This window comes from Canis aureus, chromosome 14 (genome assembly GCF_053574225.1).
Source record: "Canis aureus isolate CA01 chromosome 14, VMU_Caureus_v.1.0, whole genome shotgun sequence".
In the NCBI taxonomy this organism is placed as follows: domain Eukaryota; kingdom Metazoa; phylum Chordata; class Mammalia; order Carnivora; family Canidae; genus Canis; species Canis aureus.
The window spans coordinates 57,279,011-57,292,683 of NC_135624.1; the positions used below are offsets into that span (position 1 = coordinate 57,279,011).

Sequence of the window (13,673 nt, forward strand, 5' to 3'; positions counted from 1 at the left end):
CCTTATTAGTTTCCCAATTTTTCCCAAATAGGCTGCAAGGAGATAAGAAGAGGTGTTTTAGTTGTCAGGAAAATGATAGATATTCAATACATTTAAATTAAATGGAAATATTTAATTAAAAATGTCACATGAAGAGTATTTGCTTACACTTGATGCAAAGGACTGTAAAATTTTACCCAGAGAAATGGAATTTTACCAAAAAAATATTTTGACATTTGTTCTCTTTTTTATTGCCATAGTAACAATGCATTTTCCAGTGTGTCCTTATAATATTCATCAGTTTTCCTCTTTGCGGTCTTTAAAAATAGGAAGAAAACACACTGTCCATCTGGAAAGAAAAGAAAATAATAAATACAGCATTAAATATGATTTAAAATAATATGTGTAATTATTTTTACTGGCTGTCACCATGCCTAAAAATAGGAAAAGATCTATTCTATGGTATAATAATGTTAGTCTGAAAACTCATGGGAAAATTCATGACCTCTCACATGTATCAACCACTCAACAGGATGGTTTTGAGGTTTTCTGACTCATTTTTATAAGAAATGTGCTAACTTAGATATTGAACTTCTTTTAGAATCTCACAAATCTCATGTTACCTGTAGATATTAAGTATCCTCTTATGATATCCTGCCTCACTAAATTTATCAAACCAATACAGCTGTTCTCTTTGGGGAGCTTCCAGCAAAAATTACATCAACTAATGTTTAATATGTTTGTTGAACCTAATTTGCTGCGTGTCTGATTTGCAAGACTACTTCTTATTTAGTAACATATAAAATAAAAAACAAGTGGATTTAGTTTATGTAAGAGATTTTTTTGGCAGTATATTTCACAAAGAGAAAAAAATGCAAGTGTTTACGAGGGTAGTAAAGGAAGGGAATGAACATTTGTTAAGTGTGTGTAAATATGTATATGGGTGTTCAAGCATGTATATATGTTTGTATATACATACATTTGCACCGTACACATACATATATACATACAAAATAAGAAGCATATATATTAATAGCATGAGACTAATGAGTAATAATACACAGTAATTATCCATCTTACAAAGAGAACAAATCTTGTCCTATTTCAGTAAAGGCAAAAAAAGAAAATGGTGGTTATTACATGCTCATTTATATTCTAATGAAGAGTATCTCCTTTTAATAATTTTATCTCAGTTCATTGACTAATGAAGTTCAAGGAGAGAGGTATCTGTATATGTTAAAAAGTCCAAGATCATGGAGCCAGGAATAGTACATTTGACCTTGTGAAAGTTTCATAATTGCTTCATATATCATGTGTGAATGATGATGGTTGCTACCTTGTAGCATTATTTGTTATGAGAATCGACTGGAAAAGTGTTTATAAAATGATCAGAGAATGCTATGAGATTAAAGAACAAAGAGATTGAGTTATTTGAGAATAAATAATTATTTCTGATATTGCTCTGAATTTATTTAATGCCATTTTTTAAATATAGACAGAAAAGAGAGTTGCCTATGTAATGTGATTTGAAATGTGCCAAATGTTTATACGTGCTTTACACAATGTTATTGCACAATTGCAGTGACAATATGTGAAATTTTCATACATATCTTTAATTTATTGGTTTCAAAGCATTCTAGGCCCTAATAAATTGATAATTCTGTACATTTGTGTCATGTCTTAAAATCTGCAAGATATTTCCACATATTAACTATCTGACTTGTGATTTAGATATTATAAATAATTATAACTATTATAAATAATTTATAAATAAATAATTTATAAATATTATAAGGATAATTATTTCACGGGTGCCTGACTGGTTCAATTGGTAGAGTGTGTGACTCTTTATCTCAGGGTTGTGAGTTCAAGTGTCATGTTGGATGTGGAGCCTACTTAAAATTAAAAAAAAAAAAAAGAAAAGAAAAGAAAATCATTTCAGTTGTAGGTCTGACCCACATCAGGCCCAAGAGATGAGCTCAGTGCTTTTGACTCCACCGAGAGCTGACAGTGGTCTCTTCACAATGTCATGGCTGAGTGAAAATGGTATCTGGAAATGTTTCCTCCCATGAAGAATTTTTTTTTTTTTCTCCCATGAAGAATTTAAGGTAAATTAAATTAGCTCTTATTGGCAAAGATAAATCCCCAGGTAAATGGGCACAGGAAGATTATGATAGGAAATTTATTAAGAAAATTCCACATTATAAAGAACAAGGTCTATAGGGCAAGTGTAAATAGGAGAGTCCACTACTGAGAAGCACTGTGTTATCACCAGATATCCGGGAGACAGGAAGGGCCTAAATGAGAAGTAGTACTAACAGGGTCACTAAGAAACACTTAAGGATACTTCGTGATCTGGTTCTACTCCAAATTCATGTTCCTCTGTTCCTTGACTTGCATTTTACAATTTAATCCTTTATTCAACAGTTACACTATATCAGGTACTGTCCTAGATCCTGGAAATGAGACTGTGAACAAAATAGATACAAAGTCCTGCTCCCATGAAGATTAAATTGTAGTTAGAAATATTAAAATGGGGATCCCTGGGTGGCGCAGCGGTTTGGCGCCTGCCTTTGGCCCAGGGCGCGATCCTGGAGACCCAGGATCGAATCCCACATCGGGCTCCCGGTGCATGGAGCCTGCTTCTTCCTCTGCCTGTGTCTCTGCCTCTCTCTCTCTCTCTGTGACTATCATAAATAAATAAAAATTAAAAAAAATTAAAAAAAAGAAATATTAAAATGCTTAATAATCTGTCATCATCCTTTTTTTATTCCACCTGCAACCTCTCTATCTGAAATGTTCTTGCCTTCCCTTCCCCAATCTTTAATATGCTGCTTAGTTTTCACATCTTTCAAGAAGCTTTTCTGAATTTTACAATCTGGACAATATCCCCATATTTGATGTGCCCTTACTATTACATATATATATATATATATATATATATATATATATATATATATACGAGTCCCACGTTGGGGACTTACACACACACACACACACACACACATATATATATATGTGTATATATATATATATATTACACTTTATATATATATGTTACGCTTATATATATGCTAATATAGTTATATGTATGTAAGTATACATATGTATATATGTATAGAAGTATACATATATAACTATATACTTATATATATGTTACACTTATATATATACACACACACTCACTGTTATCAGTTTTTTTTTTTTTTTTTTTTTAACTAAAAGGCAGGATCTGGTCTTCTTTTTGAAACCCAATGTCTTACACACCTGCACGAAATAGGTTTGTTCAGTGAAAGAATAACCTTCCTTTGCAAATATATCCAAAAGCTAACCTTGCTTTTTTGCTGTTTTGCTGATTGCATTTTGGTAAATGTTTAGCTAAATTTTCCAGGGTGGTGCTCTTCATTGATCAAATGATTAGGTATCTGCTAAATTTCGACATCAACTTGGAACCATGTAGACCTGTTTTTCCCTATCCTTAAAGATTCTTAAAGTAAATAACAAAATAGAAAACAATTCTAGTAATAGAAACCTAAGAACACGTAACGTTCACAGTGAATGTAACTGTTCTGTCTATACCTTTAAATTCCCTAGGTAGTAGTAATAAGGTGATGGTTTGTGAATTAAATACACCTTCTGCCTTCCCCTCCCCCGCCCCTACCCAGAGCTAATGACTGACATTCTTACTATCACTCTCAAAGATTTTGAGCAGCACATTAGCCCAAAGATAATAAAAAAAGAACAAATTCCAAACCCATTAGGGAGAAAAATTACCTATGGAGCTGGAGTTGATCTGATATATCCAGCAAAATTGGGGATAGCAACTTGAATAATGATCCGGAAGACTGACAGAGTGATGGATAGACTTCTGTAAACCCATGGGGCTCGTAGAGGATTTCTTCGCTCTCTGTCTGCAGTAGCAGCAACTGGCATGGTTTCTTTATTCTGTGGCTGAAGTGTATTAGAATATATGATGAATTAGCATGGACTTTTCTTCCTTTTCTCACTGTCAGGTTTATAAAAGAAAAAAAATTACACTCAAAGACATATACATTAATGTTGTATTTAATAATTATCCCTACCCCCTGATTTACTTGTTATATATAACCCCTCATTAGGTTAGCCAGTTTCATTTTGTTCTGCTAAATGAGCAGACACTTAAATAGCTGCCCATACTCTTAGCCTACCCTTCACCTTTCCCTTCAGAATTCTTGCTTAAAGATCAATAGTCCCCCTTCCTCTTACTAACAACCTTAGTGCTTCAGAAGTCATGTGTACAGTGGGTAGGTGAGCATGCTTGGACTGACTTTGCTGCTCTGTGACTTAACAGTTGAGGGGCCTTAGCCAAGTCACTTACCCTTCCTGTGGTTTTCTCACTTGTGAATTAAATAACTCATAGTAATGTGATGAAGTTTGAATGATCCTGCGAACAAATCATCCAAAACTGTAAGCGCTCAGAAATGTTCATTTCCTCCCGGTCCATGAGTATAGCCCTTTTTGTTGACTGTGTTTTTATACTATTTATTTGTTTTAACAAGCAGAGAGGAAACAAAGCATATATTTTAACCCTAATGTTACTCATGAAGAAATGTAGTTACCACCTTGAGGTTCACTAAGCTAGGAAGACCTTGAGACAATAATCTTTATAACCTGAGTAATCCGGTTCCTACAATTCATAGAATTTTAGGGTAATAAAAAGGAATAGATGGGGAAAAAAAAAAAACTAATACATTTTGGTGCCCACTATATGCCAGGTTATGTGCCAAGTCCTTAATTATTTTCTAGCAATCTTGAAGGTACTTATTCTAAGAGTAAGTTTAGACTCACAAAGGTTGATTCATTTGCCATTGCTCATCCAGCCAGTTTGTGGTGAATTTTAGATTAAAAACCAGGCAATAGTGATCCTAAAATCTGTACTTTTTCTATCCTATCATGCTGCCTTCCATATTGAGAAGAATCTTAGGGATAATTTATGCTAACTTTCTCTTTTCAGATGAATTTGCTCTTTGTAATCAACTTGTTCAAGACAAGCCAAAGCTTGTCTTCTCAAACTTTATCTTCTAGGTGTTCATAAGATTTTTTTTAAAAAAACCTTTCTTTGACCTATTGCTTTTAAAAAAAAATGTTATTTATTTATTCATGAGAGACACACACATACAGAAAGAGAGAGAGAGAGAGAGGCAGAGACAGAGGCAGAAGGAGAAGCAGGCTCCATGCAGGGAGCCCGACACCGGACTCAATCCCGGGTCTCCACGACCAGGCCCTGGGCCAAAGGCGGTGCTAAACGGCTGAGCCACCCGGGCTGCCCGACCTATTGCATTTTTATAACTATATTTACATAGTTCAACAGTTTTTCTTTGTCCCTGAATCTTTCCTTATTGAGACTATATGTCTTCAGATTTTATATTAAGAAGAAAACACTGAATTTTAGCCCTCATCTGGCCTCCAGTGTGGTATTTGTTAACAATTAAATCAGTGTCTGTCTCTTTATTCTGCTTGCTTCTGTGGTAAAGAATGCTAGTGGATGATTTTAAAACACTCTGCTAAGTATTAAATGGCAAAAGTGGTCATAACTGCATATATCTAATAAGACCCTTAACAGAACCACTTAAGACTACTTGAAGTATATATACAAAGAAATAGGATTATTTAAAAAAAAATATATATATAATTCATCTTTCACTTTTTATCAGAGAGCCCATATTTCTCAGAGTGTATATGTTTGTATTTTCCCCTGAAAAGTACACCCCTTCCCCCCCTTTTAAAAATTTTCCCAAAGTATCCACCTTTGTAGATCATCTACTGTTTGGGCTGACTGCTTTAGGAATCCTCTAGTTCTTCAAAATAATAACCAAGTAGTTTTAATATGCCCCTTTTCTCAGATTTGTGAAATATAGCTGTCATAATGGCTGACTTTTAACACAGATGACATCATTTTAACATCATAATAGAGATGCCAAAAATTTCATTATTTTTTAAGAGGTGCCAAATGAATAAAACCGAACACAATAATAAGCTTACAAAAGGTTTTAGGATGTCTTGAAATGACATTTTTAGCAACCTCTTTATGATAGTACCTTGTAGAAATATATCTAGCCATGAATAGAAAAAACAAGTTTACTTAGGAATGGTCTGCCATTTAGGTTGGAAGCTACCAACATTAATTCTTTATATGTAGTAACCCAAGACTCTCTGTGCTATCCCTGCTGTAAAGACACCTCTTACTGCATTCTTACTCCTTTCTCCTAATCAGTCTTAAGGTATCTGATTGACCTTTCCTACAAATGACACTAGTTAAAGTAAGATATCTCACTTAATATAACTTTTGAATTTAATGATATAAATTAAAATGCTGAGAACTCAATAAATGCTATTCTTTTCTCTGCTTTCTATAAATTTTAGTGAAATGAATTTTGTGGTAATGTGTATCAATGCCCTGCTCCAGCACAGAGTGAGGGCAGGAAGTCAGGACTGTGATTGTTTTTCTAGCTTGGCTATTCCTCAAAGTATGAGTTCAATACATGCCAACTGAATTAATTCACATATAGTTATACCACTTTATTTATACATACATGGTTATATAAAGATTCAGATATGTTTATAGGTTAATGGTACTGAAAGTACTTGTATATACTCCCTTCAACACACATGTAAGCTTATTCTAAGGAATAATAAATTATGAATTAATAAGATAATCACTTTTATCTTCAATTATGATATTTTATTCATTTATTTGAACGAAGGTCTATGTCAAAATTTTACATTTATGTGACTGCTTTCAGGTTTCAAATTTCACAAATATTTTTTCCCACTTGATCCTTATATCTACAGAATAGAAAAGTAGATATCAGTATTCTTTTTTTAAAAGATTTATTTATCGATTTTAGATAAAGAAAGAAAGAGTGTATATGCATACAGGGAGAGGGACAGAGGGAGAGAATCCCAAGATGACTCCTCATAGGCATGGAAACCTATGGAGGGTGATGCCATGACATGAGCCAAAATCAAAGTCGGTTGCTCAACTGAGTGAGCCAGCCACCCAGGCATCTCTAGATATTAATATTCTTATTTTAGAAAAGGAGAAGAAGATAGAAGCGAATTTGAACAAATCAGTTTATAGATGCTAAAATAGTGAATAGTTATTTTTATGACAAAGTTAATTTGCCAGATACTTATGTTTAGAAAATTCATCAAAATATTTTTATATGTAAACACAGATGCTTATTCACCATAATGTTGGGTATCTGTCAGAGGGGTGAATTTTGGTTCCTTCCAGATGGCTCTTCTCTAAATGGGGGTGCAATATCATTATTGTTATATTCAGCAATAATTTTCTTTTCTTGTAGTATCAGTCTTCTTCCTTCAGATTATTTGTGCTGGCAAGATAACACAGCATCCTTCTTGAGTAAGGCTGCAGTCATTGCATATTCTATGGAGAAGATGTAAGCTGTAGACAAATGAAAACTGCTGCTGTATTTTATCTGGCTTCTTAGAGATAAGCACTCTAAGGTCAAGATAAGTTTTTATGCTCCTGTGCTCTTTATTAATTGCCTTAAATTATATGATAAGAGTTCAAAACACAGGGGTTCCTTCTAATTTATTTCCTAATTATTATGTATGTATATCTGTGTCTATTTGTGTATGTGTATACACATACACTGTCTCAGATGGAAAAGGGGAAAAAGTAATATATAATGAAATTTAAAGACAAGAAATGTTAAAGGAGACACGATACTTTGACAGTCAAAACAACATTTATTAAAGTATGGTATGTGGCCATGTTGGAGGGAGTTTGTCAGTTTGAAGAGGAAAAATCTAAAATCCATAAAACTATTTTGTTCATGACTTTAAGCAAATCTGAAATGTAGGATTAATTTTTATTTGCATAGAAATCCCATTATTCATACAATTAATGGTAAGTATGTTCTCTGTAGTTATACATGTCCTTTTAAGGACCATATTGGCTTGTCTACAAATATCTAGCTAATAAGATACAGTTTGTCTCACCTAATATATTTTCATGCCATTTTCATGCTACGTTAACATTATTAAATTTGTAATTTTGTTTTTTATGCTTGTGCTGCATTATATCTTCAGTTCTCAAAAATGGACCCATGACTAAAATGTGGTTTACTGAAGCATAAAAAAGTGATGAAAAGAGTTACATAAATAGTACAACCCCAAATAACATCATAAACAAAGAGTGAAGTGGTCTCTAGTGGTGAATATGGAATACAAATCTCTATATGCTGGGACACATAAATCTTCAAGTGTCACTATTTCATATATGTGACAGGAAAAGAAAAGTGCAAATAGGAAGTACATTTATGAATATCTTAAAAATTGAATTATATTTGACTGGAGATTAATTTAGCACGATTCCCCAGTTCATTTTCCATTGTGAAGACTTGTCAAACAGGGGCATAAATGTCTGGCAAGACATTTCTTGAAGGATTAATTGATGTGTTCCCTCTGCTTCCTTGTGAAGTTTCCAGCTTGTACCCTGAGAAATATTCCACTCTTTTGGACCATATGACTTAGGGAAATCACCCATTTAAAAATAAAAAAAAATTTAAAAAAAAAAAGGCTAAGATCATATAGGAAGGGAAGAAAAGAGAAAGGAAGGAGGAGAGGAAATAAAGAGGGGAGGTAAGAGAAAGAAAGGAGAGGGCAGAGAACAGAGGAAGGACTTAAAAGCCCCCAATCTTATCTGAATCATATGCAGAAAATACCTTTATTTTTAGGTACCCGAATTGCATGGAGTATAGCTGTGTTGCTATAATTTTTCTTTGCCATGGAGAGGGCCAACAACAGATAACCTGCAGCCCTTTGATTTGAACATCCAGTTGCAATGAAGCTGTCCTATAATCTAAAGACTCTGCCTTCATTTTGCCCACTCCAACATGTCTCCTTATCTGTGACTGATCCCCCATACTATTGCCTGGAGCACATTCTACACTCCTCCAAGAGGGGAAATTAGACACCAGCTCTCTGGTAGTGTGGCAGTTGTGATAGTGATCCTACTATTGCAGAGGTGAGGGTTGAGGGGCCTGGAAAGAATACATTGGAAATTTCCGCTTGACCTGTATGATCTATTTTCATTCAATAAAATTGATTAATTTTGTTGCTAGAACTATACAAGAGACCAAAAGTTGGGGAAACATTTATAGTTGCACTCTTTGTAGCAAAAGCAACTTAGGGGCAGCCTGGGTGGCTCAGCAGTTTAGCGCCACCTTCAGCCCAGGGTGTGATCTTGGAGACCTGGGATTGAGTCCCACGTTGGGCTCCCTGCATGGAGACTGCTTCTTCCTCTGCCTGCTTCTCCTTCTCCCTGTGTCTCTGCCTCTCTCTCTTTCTCTGTGTCTCTCATGCATGAATAAATAAAATCTTAAAAAAAAAAAGACTTAGAAAACTGTAGTTGATGGCAATATTAACGACAAGTTTTATACTCAAAGAGAAAGCGGAAGCAGCTGGGATTGAAAATCTTTATCAAATTACACTTTAGGATCATGCTTAATATTAACCATGTATTAATGGAAGAAGAATAATTATTACGTGGTAGGTGACTGCATATATTTTGCTAAACAATGGAATGAAAACTACTGGGCAGACTATGAATAAATTCTTGGCTTATGCACTGTACAGATATGAGGGAATTATACTTGATGGCTTTTTATTATATTTATCAGTGAGGAATTCATTCTATAGGATGAGATTTTTCATTTGGTGATCACTTATTTTGTGACCTTGGTATTTGTGGCTGTGGCCTTGCAAGAGGGTTGGGAGGAAGAAGGGGAGGATTTTGTGAACCATTCTAGGTGTACATTAGTAATAATGTACATATGATTTCAATCAAAGTGATTATTTTATGAATCCTGGCATGCTTTGTGTATCTAAAAGTAGCAAAAATAATAAGAATGAAACAAGATAAAAACCTCTGGAAAATAATAATGAAATAGAGAAAAGTAAGTTACCTGACAGAAAGTTCAAAGTAATGGTCAAAAAGATGCTCACCAAACTGGAGAAGAAAAGGTATAAACAGAGTGAGAACTTCAACAAAGAGATGGAAAATATAAGAAAGTACCAAATAAAAGTCACAGAATTGAAGTACAATTATTGAACTCAAAAATAGACTGAAGGGATTTAACACCTGACCAGATGAAGCAGAAGAAAAATTCAGTCGACTTGAAAACGAGGCAGTGGAACTCAGTCAGAAGAGCAGAAAGAAAAGAAGAATTTAAAAAGTGAAGATGGTTAAGGGACTTATAAGACATCAAAAGGACTAACATTGGCATTATAAGGTTCATGTCATGAGAAAGGGGTAAATGACTTCATTGAAGAAATAATCAATGAAAACTTCCTTAACCTAGGGAAGGAAATAGATATGTAGATCCAGGAAGTCCAGAGAGTTCCAACTAAAATGACATTATAATTAAAGGACACCAAAAGTCATTAATATTAAAAAGTCAAAACTTAAGACAAGGAAAGAATCTTATAAGCAACAAGGGAATAACTGGAACAAAGGAATAAGAATAAGAATAGGACTATCATAGATTTTTTAGCAGAAGTTTTGAGGGCCAGAAGGGAGTGTCATGATATACTAAAGTGCTGAAAGGGAAAAAACCCTCCAACCAAGAATATTCTCTCTGTCCAAGTTATCATTCAGAATTGAAGGAGAGATGAAGAGTTTTCAGGACAAACAAGGGGTTTGTCCCCTTAAAGGGGTTCATCACCATTCAAATTGGAAACAAAGAGGTAAAACTGTCACTATTTGCAGATGGCATGTAATACACTTAGAAAATCTGAAGGACTCCATTGAAAAACTATTATAACTAGTAAATAAATTTAATCAAATTTCAGGATAGGTAATCAAGATGCAAAAATCTGTTGCATTTCTCTACACTAATAATGAACTATCAGAAAGAGAAATTAAAAAAAAAATACTATCCATTTACAATTGCATCAAAAAGAACAAAATACCCAGTGATACATCACCAAAGAAATAAAAGGCATGGACACTGAAAACTATAAGACATTAATGAGGAAAGTGAAGAAGACAGAAATAAAAAGGAAGGTTTTCTGTGTGCACAGATTGAAAGGCCTATAAGACTTGCTTGCAATGTATTTGTTCATGGAATACGGACAGAGAAGTACTAAATTCAGAAGAAGAGCTTAGAATTCTTTAGAGTAATTTTATGGTAGTTTGACAACAATACTGCATGTAAGCCTCGTAACAGTGGACTCACTTCACAGAGCAGGTTAAGACCAGTTTTGATGATGGTCATCTTGTGATGTGAGTTGATGTAGAGTGAGATGCTTATATTTTGTAAGATTACAGTCCAACATGTTGCTTGCTTTGCTGAAATTTTTTGTAAGGAATCTTGGATATAGTTTTTAAAAATTCTGTTAAGGCCAGGAAGCCAAACCAAAGACTCTCCATCATGTTTCACCTGCAGTACCTATAGGTTTGGGTGAATTTCCCTCTTCTGAAGCCTCTCAAATATTCTAAGTTTTCCTTGCCTGCAAAGAAAGTCTCTTTCTTACTCAGTAAGACTTACTTAATAAGTCTGGGAATTCTGCATCCTGGTTACCTTATCAGTTTTCCTAATAGATGTTATGAGCATTGGTTCCATAAAGGTAACTTTAACTCCTTAACTCAAAGTGTTTGGTCATATCTGATTAAAAAGCATCATCCTCCAATATGACATTTCAGTCAAAGCCTTAGTTTATTACCAATGTTTCCAATTATGTCCTGTTAACAAAGGAAAACAGATTCTTACCAAACCTAAGCAAAAATGATGTTGCCACGAAATAAGAATACTTAATGAATAAAAGTTTCCAAAATATAGAAAGATGGAAGTAGAGAGAGTAGGATAAATGTTTCATATCTGGGATGCCTGGGTGGCTCAGAGGTTGAATGTCTGCCTTTGGCTCAGGGTGTGATCCCCGTCTGGAGATTGAGTCTTGCATCGAGCTCCCTGTGAGGAGCCTGCTTCTCTCTCTGCCTATGTCTCTGCCTCTCTCTGTGTCTCTCATGAATAAATAAATAAAATCTTTAAAAAGTGTTTCATATCTACTTATACAAGTATAAATTTTTAGGAATTATAGGGAGCATAAGAGCAAACAGAAAGGGTTTCTTTGTATCTAGAACTTAGGGTATTAAATTATCAGCAGTATTCCAAGCAAAACCTATAATTACCCTTAATCAGTTCATTCAATTCTAAGTAATTAATTTTTTTTCTGATTGACTTGGGGTTAATAGTCTCATGAACCCATCTGCTTCTACACTAGGGTTTTGGAAGTCCTGACCCAGTCTAATAGTATAGTCCCAAAGTTATTTGGGCAATGCCATCTGAAACCTATGTCAAGAGTACCTGGCATTGTCATTTTGTAAGGTCTGTGAAATAATCTTCTTTTTTTTTTTTTAAGGAAAATCATTCTGATTTGTAGTTGATTTGCAAGTGCTTTCAGGAGGCACAAGAGTAAGACAAAAACTGTGTCTAGAGTATGCACACAATTTAACTATAACTTATTTACTCTTGATAATTTTCAAAAGTGAAAGATCTGATGAAAGCTCATTTAAAAATAATGCAACTGACAAGGAAATTTGTTTTGTGGCATGCAAAACAAAGTTGATTAAAAATCAAAGTGGGAAAATATTTTCAAAATATACATAAAATGTAACATGATTGAATCTTAGCACAAAAGTAAGAAAACTTTATTCTTTTAAGTAATAAAGGCCATGGAAAAGTCAGAAGAAAACACAAGAAACAATTCTAATATGACAGAACTTTTGGCTTCTCGGCAGGTTATTCAGAAGGTAAAGATACACCTCTTATAACCTCTTATTAACAGCAGACCAATAATTCAAGAAATTTTGTCATTTTAACAGAGAAAACCAGATTCTAGTTTTGTATCAATAGACAGTTGACCTTGAAAAATGTGGAGGTTAGGGGGCGCTGACCCCCAATGCAGTTGAAAATCCCTGTATAACTTTTGACTCCCTCCAAATTTAACTACTGATAGCCAACTCTTGACCAGATAACATATTTTTTATGTTTTATGTACTATGTGCTGTATTCTTACAATAAAATGAGCTAGAGAAAAGAAAATGTTATTATAAGAAAATCATATGGAAGAGAAAATACATTTATGGCACTCTACTGTATTATTGAAAAAAATTTACATATAAGTGGATCCCTGCAGTTCAAACTCATGTTGTTCAAGGGTCAGCTATAACACTTTATACAAAAGCCCCTTACAGAAATCTCTTATAAATAAACCCATCAGAGCTTTGATGGCTTTGAGCAGGATGAATAAACTTGTTTTTCTGTGGAACTGTACAATTTTGTATACTCATTCAAGTTTTGTCCTCCACTTTCCCCTTTATTATATGGAACAACTAATTATTTTACATTGGAACAAAACAACTCCCTCTTCCTTTAGTGAAAACACGTCCTGAACACCTTATATGGAAAACTATCTTTTTCTGCCACTATTTCTCCTAGTAGAACCTCATTAACATATAGTGATTTTAAGTTTTAAATACATTAACTTCTATTTCACAGTAAAATGTAATTGTAAATGTAATTGTGAATATCTTAGGCCAGGGTTTTGCTGTAGAGCTTAGGAATATTTATCTTTTCAGTTTTATAACCATATATGTCCTTGTGATATAATTTGTCAATGTGGCC

At 34.0% G+C, this 13,673-nt stretch overlaps 2 long non-coding RNA genes across 2 annotated transcripts in view; one reads left to right on the top strand and one right to left on the bottom strand.

Moving 5' to 3' along the window:
• Positions 1–206: 206 nt before the first annotated feature.
• On the bottom strand, positions 207–5,891 carry LOC144282966 (uncharacterized). The gene is made up of 3 exons (XR_013351373.1): positions 5,766–5,891; positions 3,754–3,985; positions 207–328 (listed from the first exon to the last, which is right to left on the bottom strand). It is a non-coding gene; the product is annotated as an uncharacterized LOC144282966 (long non-coding RNA).
• LOC144283707 (uncharacterized) overlaps positions 4,372–13,673 on the top strand; it is a 50,009-nt gene continuing 40,707 nt past the window's right edge. Inside the window, exon 1 of the long non-coding RNA XR_013352269.1 lies at positions 4,372–4,425. This is a non-coding gene — a long non-coding RNA (uncharacterized LOC144283707). The remainder of the gene's footprint in view (positions 4,426–13,673) is intronic.